This window comes from Mustela erminea, chromosome 2 (assembly GCF_009829155.1).
Source record: "Mustela erminea isolate mMusErm1 chromosome 2, mMusErm1.Pri, whole genome shotgun sequence".
Classification (NCBI taxonomy): domain Eukaryota; kingdom Metazoa; phylum Chordata; class Mammalia; order Carnivora; family Mustelidae; genus Mustela; species Mustela erminea.
In genome coordinates this window covers 143,324,333-143,334,762 of record NC_045615.1, presented here as the reverse complement: position 1 = coordinate 143,334,762, position 10,430 = coordinate 143,324,333, and the positions used below count along the sequence as shown (strand labels likewise).

Below are 10,430 nucleotides of genomic sequence, written 5' to 3'. Positions count from 1 at the left end.
ACTCAGGAAACAACAGATATCGGTGAGGATGCAGAGAAAGGAGAAACCTTTTGCATTATTGAGGGAAATGTAAACTGGTGTAGCCACTCTGAAAAACAATATGGAGGTTCCTCAAAAAGTTAAAATTAGAACTACCCTCCAACCCAAAAATTACACTACTAGGTCTTTACCCAAAGGATACAAAAGTGCTGATTCAAAAGGATATATGTACCCCAATGTTTATAGCAGCACTATCCACAATAGGCAAAATATCGAAAGACCCTAAATGTCTATCAACTGACGAATGAATAAAGAAGATAGGGGTGGGGGCTTATGCATGTGTATCTACATATATGATGGAATATTACTCAGCCATCAAAAAGGATGAAATCTTGCCATTTGCAACAATGTGGATAGAACTAGAGTATTTTGGGGCACCTGGATGGCTCAGTGGGTTAAAGCCTCTACTTTCAGCTCAGGTCATGATTCCAGAGTCCTGGGATCAAGCCCCACGTCAGGCTCTCTGCTCAGCAGGGAGCCTACTTCCTACTCTCTCTCTCTGCCTACTTGTGATCTCTGTCTGTCAAATAAATAAAATCTTAAAAAAAAAAAGAACTAGAGTATATTATGCTAAGCAAAATAAGGCAGTCAGAGAAAGACAAATACTATTTAATTTCATTCATGTGAAATTTAAGAAACAAAACAAATGAACATAGAGGAAGGGAAGGACAAATAAAATAAGATAAACACAGAAAGGGAGGATCGAGGAGTAGATCTGAATTTTGTCTGGTCCCAGGAATTCAGCTAGATAGTTATCAAACCATTCTGAACACCTATGAACTTAATAGGAGATCGAAGAAAAGAATAGCAACAATTCTATGAACAGAAAAGCAACCACTTTCTGGAAGGTAGGATGTGTAGAGAAGTGAATCCAAGGCGTATTTGGGAAGGTAGCCCACGTGGTGTAGCAAGACTCCAACACTGGCTACTGGTAAGTGATAGAACGGTGGAGCACAAAATCAGAATTTTCAGATGTCTGCTCCTCTGAGGGATGTCATTCCAGTGGCTAAGCAGGGTGTGGAACACTCGCTGGGATGGAGTGGGCTCAGGACCTTGGAGTCACAAAAAGACTGACAGTGTCTGAGCGTGGCAGAGCTCCCAGGTATCAGAGTGGGGAAGCCGGCTGCAAAGACTGAGCTGAAGAGTGGGTGCTCAGCTCCAGGTTACCATTAACCAGGATCCATGGTGCTCAATTGGGCCCCTGCTCTTTCCTAAGAGGAAAATATATAGTAATACAAGCCTTTCTCAGTAAACAAGAAATATAATCTCAAATATACAACCTAACCCTACACCTAGAGGAACTAGAGAAAGAACAGCAAAGAACGTTTAAATCCAGCAGAAGAGAAATCATGAAGATCATAGCAAAAATCAATGAAATAGAAACCAAAAGAACAGTAGAACAAATCAACAAAACTAGGAGGTGGTTATTTGAAAGAATTAGTAAGACTGATAAACCCCTGGCCAGACTTATCAAAAAGAAAGGAGAAAGAACCCCAATTAATAAAATCATGAATGAAAGCGGAGAGATCACAACCAACACCAAAGAAATACAAACAATTATAAGAACATATTATGAGCAACTCTATGCCAGCAAATTAGACAATCTGGAAAAAATGGCTACATTCCTAGAGACATATAAACTACCAAAACTGAACCAGGAATAAACAGAAAACCTTAACAGACCCATAATCAGCAAGGAAATTGAAACAGTAATCAAAAATCTCCCAACAAACAAAAGCCCAGGGCCAGATGGCTTCCCAGGGGAATTCTAGAGTGGAGGGGCATGGGAGGGATGGTGTGTCTGGGTGATGGAAATTGGGGAGGGTATGTGATATGGTGAGTGCTATGAATTGTGTTAAGACTGATAAATCACATATGGACATTGGGGAGGGTATGTGCTATGATGAGTGCTGTGAAATGTGTAAACCTGGCAAGTCACAGACCTGTACACCTGGGGATAAAAACACATTATATGTTTATTGAAAATTTTAAAAAAAGACTGATAAATCACAGACCTGTACCCCTAAAAGAAATAATACATTATATGTTAATTAAATAAACAAATAATAAAGAAAAAAACAGAGAGGGAGGCAAACCATAGAAGACTCTTAAATATATAGAGAACAAACTAAGGGTCACTAGAGGGAGGTGGATGGGGATGGGCTAAGTGGGTGACGGGATGATGGGTATTAAAGAGGGCACTGTGTTGGGATGAGCACAGATGTTATAAATCAGTAATGAATTACTAAATTCTGCTCCTGAAACCAATACTATACATTACCTAACTTGAATTTAAATTAAAAAACATAATAATAATAATAATAAATAAAGTAAAAGGTGCCAGATGGGAGGCAGGAAGCTGGGCTAATGAGTTATTGCCTAGATTAGGGAAGTGGTAAGGAGAATGAGGAGGAAGGAAAAAATAGGAAAAAAAAAACATTTTGTCAGTAAAATTTGAGGGTTTTGCTATCGAGGTAGATATGGGAGGGGAGATTTCTAAGCGTAAACAACTAGGTAGATTCTAATACTACACTGTTTTCTTTACTACTCTGCTACTATATTATCATGTAACCTTTAAACACCATCCATGGGACCCCCATATCAGTTTTCCCTTCTCTCCCTGGTGGACAGATAATCATATCTGTCGTCTGCCCTTTTCTATAGAAAGGGGAACGGATACCAATTTATACAAAGTCTGGCTATAACCATTTTCTCATGAGTTTTATGACTAAGGGGTTAAAAAAAAAAAGCAAAGAAATTCAACAACAAAACCTTGGTTTTTAAAGCTCTGGGATTCATTTGAACCAACTGTTGCCATGGTTTCAAGAGTCTGAAATCAACATTTCAAGGTAATCTGAGGATCTAGATATTGCTGCAGCATTCAGATATCAGGGAACAATCAAACTGCCATACCCCATTAGTGACCAAACTCCGTTAAGATGGTGCAAATGCCTCAAATTGGTATTCAGTTTAATCACTGATGCTGTATTACTAATTATAGCATGACACCATGCAAAAGTGGGACTTTTTAAAAGGCTGGCAAATGGCATTATTTTAATAAGTCATTAGGAAATTGCTTTTTGAGGACGCAATGAAAGTACAAGTTTCTCAATTAGGGGAATTATGTGGAAATGATGAGATATTTGAGCATGCCTGATCTGCAGCTAGCAATCCATTTGAAGCACACCAAGCCATTGGGAGGGCGGGCTAATGAAAAGAGGGTGATCTGATTCATTGTATGAGAAAAATGATAATGGAGGTTCTAAACGCAGGGCGTTAAAAGACTGCTTGTCTCCCAGCTACACTCCCCAAAGTCTTTTTGGCCCTTCACCTTGCATTTAAGGCTAAAATGAAGATGTCAAGTTGAACCTAAACTTTGAGAGAATTAGCTGACTTTCTTTAGAAATATTCATACACAGGAAAAATAAATGACTAGGGTTGCCTGGATGGGACAGTTAGCTAAGTGTCCAGTGCTTGGCTTCAGTTCAGGTCATGATCTCGAGGTTGTGAGATCCAGCCCGGAGTGGGGCTCCGTGCTCAGCAGGGAGTCTGCTTGAAATTCTCTCTCCGTCCACCCCCCCCCGCACATGTATGTGCATACTCTCTCTGTAAAACAAATAAATCTCAAAAGAAAAAGAAATGATTATTGATTAGTTGGACAACTCAGAAATACTGAGGTTCTGTTTTGAGCTTATATGTAAGCTAGGGAAGAGCTGTTTGAGATAGGAAACAAGATGAGACAAGATGACAAATATGAGACTAAAAGATCTTGCAGTTCTTTACGTGGCCAGATAGGACATTTTGTTCTGAAACTCTCATCCACAAAAATACCTAAGTTTGAGAAAGCATTATGTGGACTCTACAGGTACAGATATAGTGTATATGTGTGTGTGTGTGTGTGCGCGCGCGCGCGCAGGAGAGAGACTGAGAGAGAGAAGTGGGGAGGGAAGCATAGGGGTTAATAGAAAGAATACGTTTTCTTTATTTTCAATTCAACAAAGAGTATTCATGTTGTATCTGATTACTAGTTACACCATTTGGAAAGGCTCGGGAATGTTTTCTTTAATCATTTTGAAATTTCCTATGAGAAACTGCCTTTTTGGTAAGGCTCCAATTATCAACCATTCCCAGAAGTGGATTTCTATATTTAATAGGCCAACACATTCTTCTAGTATTAAATACTTCATCTGGAAATTGGTAGCCTTGCTTGAGTTCCCCAAGGCTCAATGAGCCCATTGTTTGCAGTGACTATCACTCTCATCAAATTTGAACATTCTTGCTCAACTCTAATGTCCAAACACTTCTTTGAAATCTTTTTTCAAGATCTCTACTTTTGGCTTTGTAAAAGAACTTGGCTTTGACTAATATGCTTCCCAGTTTGTCCTCTATGAGCAAGGTTAACTGAAGTGAAGCAGAAACAATAGTTATTAACAAACTGGGGTATGATGAGCAACTCTTAGAACAGACAGACACACATATACACACAGATATACACACAGATACAGCATAATTCTGAAGACTGCTTAGGAGGAAAATGTCTGGTGGTGGCATAAATGGCTTCAGGGCCTAAACTTTTACTCCCGGAAACTTCAGGACAAATTTTACATTACCTACGTGAGTTACCAAAGACACAGAGCTTCAACTCTGTTCTATAGGGAATTAAACTATGAAATAAGATTCTTAAAAATAAGAAGACATTAGCCATCTTACTAGATATTTGACATAATTTATCGTCTGAAGACACTGCGACTTTGGTCTTATATCAGAGCAAAATTCATGGAGTGACTCGGTTGTTCTCAGCATGAAGGAGAACAGACACATTTTTCAAAAGAAGCAATTGACTTGTTAAAGGTTTGACATATCACAAACATTTTGATTTTGTGATCAGACTGGATGGTGATTTACTTATCCCTGACTTTACTGTCAGGTAATTTATAAGTTCACTTCTCAGATAAGAACTGTGGGAAATCTTAGGAGGAATTAATAGGGCAAAGAGGAGGGAAACACATAGCTATAATAAAGCTATGGAAGTGGCTAAAGTGACAAGAAAAACAAATGGAAATCATTTGATTTGTACTGCACCTGTGAGAGAAGAAATTATGGCTCCTTTTTGCATCTGAATCTCACAGGTCTATTTTGAGAGTTGAGAGATCTGTGTAAAGTACCTTGTTCACTCTTCTAAAACAGCCTTTACTTTAAGAGAATGCAACTGTGAAATTTATAGAAATTCTTTCTGAAGCTAAGAAAAAAGTTCAAATTCCTTTGTTTTTGATTATTTCACTGAACTCTTCTAGAATCTAGAGACACAATGTGGTGTGGGATTAAGATATGCCAATTCAGAGGCAGAGCAGGCTCATTTAGGGACGCCCAGGCTGCAGAGGGCTTTGCGTCACAAGAGCAGGCGCCAAACCGCCCAGTCCTCTGGTGTAGGGCTGCACACAGGCCAGAAGCCCTTCTTCGTTTGATGTGGTGGATACCCCAGTCCCTGGCAGTCTCCGAGGCCCACAGAGAGCCTCTGCAGAGCCCCACCATGCGCAGGTGGGGTAGCCACTGCCGTGGGTATGGATGTGCCTGATGAGATGAAGAGCTGAATCCCTGGCCTGTAGCTCCTTCAGTCCCATCACCAACACGCACCTGCGCTTGTTGGAAGCAGCCAGAGACCACCTACATCAAACAGGAATGTACTAGGTGATCGGGGGAATCATCTCTCCTCTCAACAACAACTACAGGAAGAAAGACCTCACAGCTGCCCACCACCAGGTGGTCATGGCCCGGCTGGCCCCACAGACGTCCGACCGGATCCAGGGAGACCCTGGGAGAGTGAGTGAGCAGTTGCAGTGGATGGAGACAGGGAAGGTGCTGAGGCATTGTCACAGCAAACTGCTTAGATCTCTGCCCCAGAGAGAAGGCCTGGAACATGGCAGGGCTCACTCCACAGCTCCCACAGCTGGGCCTAAGCTGAAGCCCTTTTACAGGGCAGATGTCCTAAAGACCTTCCAGAAACCAACCTCTGAAAAGACGCACACATCCAGGAGATAGTGGAGAAGTTTGGTGTGGCATGTGTGAGCTAGGCAGGTCACAAGGCAAAGGAATACCTCTCGGGCTCACCCGTCCTGCCCAGGTACCCACACAACATTCACCTGGCCAGGGAGCCCGTGCAGAGTGAGCTCAGCTCTGCATACATCAGGCGGGCCTTGAGCCAGGGGCATAGCGTGAGGTACCTGCTCCCAGATGCTGTCATCACCTACATCAAGGACCATAACTTCTACACCAGGGACAGTTCATGGAAAGGCAGGGGCACCCAGACAAATAAAAGAAAGACAAGCTGGAGAGAATCAGCCACTCCTCCACAGAGTTCCTCCTGAGGAAACAGCAGTTAAGGTCTTGGGCTTTCTTTTTTTTATTTAGGCAATGAGTTTATTTCAGAGAGGACTTCTGTCCGAGGAAGAGATACTTTCTTTTGGGAAGAGAAGAAAGCACCTACATCTCAAGAATGGACATTTACCAAAGAAGTTAAAATGGCATGACAGGTCACCAGGACTAGACCACAGCTCTCAGAACCTCTCCCTGCAGAGGCCGCCTTATTCAGTAAATGGTGACTCTGGCACCAGCACTGAAGGCAGTTCTGCGCAAGGCACAGCCTCTGAGGGTCAGATCAGAAATGCCTACATTCGTTTTTTAACTAGGACCAGGTGCCACATGCTGGTCTTGATTGGAGAGATTTGACAGGAAGCTAATTACCAAACAGTGGGCTATATCAACACCTTGTTCCAACAAAATAATACTAATTGAGCAGTCAAAAATTTGGAAGCAGGTCTTTGCCAATTTACATTGAATCTTCCCTCAAGAACCACCTTCTGTCTACCTAAGTTGTATATACAATTTAAAATAAAATCTTAAAAAAAATTAAAATAAAATAAAATCTTTTTAAGAAGTGACCCTCAAACAATATTTTTGATATGGCAGATATTTTTAACCTGACTTTTTTTAAATGCCAGGGTGCCTGATTTCCAGGTTTCTAAAAAGGAACTGAGGTAAAACAGACACCTTGACTATTTTAGAGGCTCTTTTTTAATGTTTTATGACTGCCTGCTGGTTTGAATATTGGCAAAGAGATAAATAATAAATTGACATAAAAAATTTTTAAGAAAACTTTTTAAATTTTTTAAAAGATACGCCAAGTCATAAAATGCCATAATTATTAAATCCTTGGTTATGCAGCACTTGTGTCCAAGAAACAGGGTCCCTGTATTAATCTCATTCTGTTCATCTTCTCAAGGAGCAGGGCAATGCGTTATTGCTCTTGCTTCCTGGAAGATTCTAAGGGCCAAGTACTTGGTGGAAGGATCCAATTAGGACAATGGCAGAGGGACCACTACTGATGGCTCTTGGCCAGAACTGTTGAGGTCTCACCAGAATCCAGCCACTTCAAAGTGTAGTATTATTGGTTTCTACCTGTTGACATATTTAAACAAGAGGCGCCTGGGTGGCTCAGTCAGCTGAGTGAAGGACTCTTGACTTTGACTCATGTCATGATCTCAGGGTTGTCAGATTGAGCCCCATGTCTGGCTTGGGCTGGGCATGGAGACTGCTTAAGATTCTCTCTCTCCCTCTCCCTCTGTCCTCCCTCTAACCCGCCACCCCCCACTTGCATGTGCACCCATGCTCAGGCACATATGGGCACTCTCTCTCATTCTCTCTCTCCCTCTCACTCTCACTCTCTCTCTCTCTTAAAGAACAAAAACAACAACAAAAAAAAAAAACAAAAAAAAAAAAAAAAAGGAGGCTATTAGACTGAGGTGGGTCTAATGCCTTGATAATCTATGTAAGGAAACCAAAACATGAGGGGAATCAATGCTCTTAAATCCAACAAAGAGAAACTTAAGAACAACCAAACACAAACAGCCAGCTAGACTTTCCCAAATAAGGCAACTGCTTAAAATACAACCAAATAATTTCTTTGCTCTGCTGCCACATCTTCTCTATTAAAAAAACAAAAACAAAAACAAAACAAAACAAAAAAAAAAAAACTCTTCCCTGGTGGAGCACTCCTAACTCCTTTAGGTCTGTCATTGCCCAATTCATGGTTGAAAATTTTAATGTACCTGAGTTCAGAATATTGAACTGGTTACTCTCATTTTAACCTACACATAACAGTGAGGATTTCATCTGATATTTAATTTGATATTACTCAATAACAGTGATACACTAAATTCATTCGTTTAACAAGTATTTCTTAAATACTATATGCCAGTAACCATATTGAGCATCCAGAAAACCAAACATGCACGAGACAAAGTATCTGACTACAGAGCTGAGACTCATGAAAAAGACAAACATGAAAGTTAATAAACACAACACCTGAAAGGCCAAAGAGAGAAACACAGTAGTGTAGGAACCCAGGTAATGTCAATTACCATGATTTCATTCTTATGTCCTTCTACAACCCATTTCCTAGCACAGTACTAGGCATATACAGACATTTGATAAATATGTGTTTGGATTGGATGGATGGGCGAGTGAACGGATGAATGGATGGGAAGCATGAAGGAGTGAGTAAATAAATTAAAAGTAAACTATTTTTAATTAAAATTAAACAACTTAGGGGACAAAATCTAAGTGAGGCTGTCTATTAATATTACAGAATTGCGGACTTCTTACCACTGGTCTCAGCTCATTCTTACACAAACAATTTCTATGATTTATTTTTAGATTCATGCCTGTCTCCACCAGTATAATACCAACAAGAAGAGTAGGGGCTCCATCTGTTTTTGCTTCCCAGTGATAGTTCCAACACCTAAGACAGTGCTTGGCATGTAGAAGGTGCTAAATAAATATTTGCTGGATAAGTAAAGAGAAACAAATGTCTCATTAAAGTACGTACTCTACAAGAAAGAATATGCGAGGGTATGCAGCCTATACAAGAAAGAATTCTTTTTAAGAGTTCTGAAAATGTCACTTTTAAAAAAGGAAAGTTTTTCCTGCTCTATGCTGTGATATGAGTTCAGTTCAATCAGATCCGTCTCAGTGAATCAGACAACCTCAGCTGAGTGGGCGTTAGAAAATGTCACTGTTGAAGTTTTAGGGCATCAATAAGTAACACCCATTTCTTTTTTCTCCTAATTTAGGACCAATGGATAAATAAAGGTGATACACTGATAATTTTAGTATCAGTATTAGCAGGTGCACTGAAAAATGAGCCTTTCAATCTTAATCCAAATAATTCATGACTCATTCCTGATCTTCATCCCATCCATAATAAACCCTAAGAAAGCCCACCTAAAGGAAGGATTGGCTCTGCAGGATACATACAATCAAAGCAAGCATTTCTTCACTGTATCTAGAGAGATATCCCCAAACAACACATCCCCAGAGTTTGGGGCCTTGAAAATCATGGACCAGAGGATGTTACTGAGATAACTGAGGAAACTCACAAGAAACAGTAGGTAGGAAAAGAGGCCAAAGGGTTACTCTAAATCCCTGGACATGGAAACGAGGAGACCAGAGAAAAAGAGAACCCTTCCCATGACTGGCAAATGCTTGGTAAGTGTAACTTTTCCAACTACTAGGTCACAGCACAGTATATGGCAAATGAATGCAGGAGACAGCAGAAAATGAAGTATGTTAAGTTTGCTTTTCCGGTGACAGAACTCATGCAAATCACCACTCTTCACTTCTGATAAGTATCTGATAGCTGATACACAATCTTTCCTTTGCAGGAGCTGTTGAATAATTTAAAATACAAAAACCACAGGCTCATACAATTCAAGAGGTTCTGATATCTGATACCCAGGTAAAGAGCGCAGGAGTCCAAGCACGTGTGCTCCCGGTCTGCTTCCACACACTGCTTCCTGGTCCCTCCCAGCTGCAGGCCTCTCTCAAAACCACAACAACCCACATCCCATGAAGCTGGAAGCAAATGAGGGGATTTAAGAAGCTCACATGGAGAAAGCTGGGGTGCTCCTGTCAACTGCTGAGCTCCCTGCAGATGGCCAGCACCTGCTGCCAGTCATGTAAATGCACCAACTTGGAAATTCCAGCCCCTAGAACTGCGGTCCAGATGATATCATGTGGAAGTGAAGAACAGCCCACTGAGACTAGTCAACCTACAAAGTCGTTACAGATAATAAAATGTTTGTTATTTTTCACCAGTAGATTTGGGGATGGTTTGTTGCACAGTGGTGATTGAAACACAGCCCCTCTCTGGCCCCTGGGCTTCTGGAACAGAAATGTCATTTTTCTTATCATCCACTAGGGAAGGCTTCACTTGCAACATCATTTGTTTAAATGAGGAGTTAATTGAAAATGTTTCCTTCTGTTCTACTTTCACACTGAAAAGGTAAAACTAAAAAATTCTAGAGCGAAACATAATTTCTATACTGACTAACCAT

At 40.7% G+C, this 10,430-nt stretch overlaps 1 pseudogene; it reads left to right on the top strand.

Moving 5' to 3' along the window:
* The first annotated feature begins 5,640 nt into the window (after window positions 1-5,640).
* On the top strand, window positions 5,641-6,404 carry LOC116582667 (annotated as a pseudogene).
* The last annotated feature ends 4,026 nt before the right edge of the window (window positions 6,405-10,430 follow it).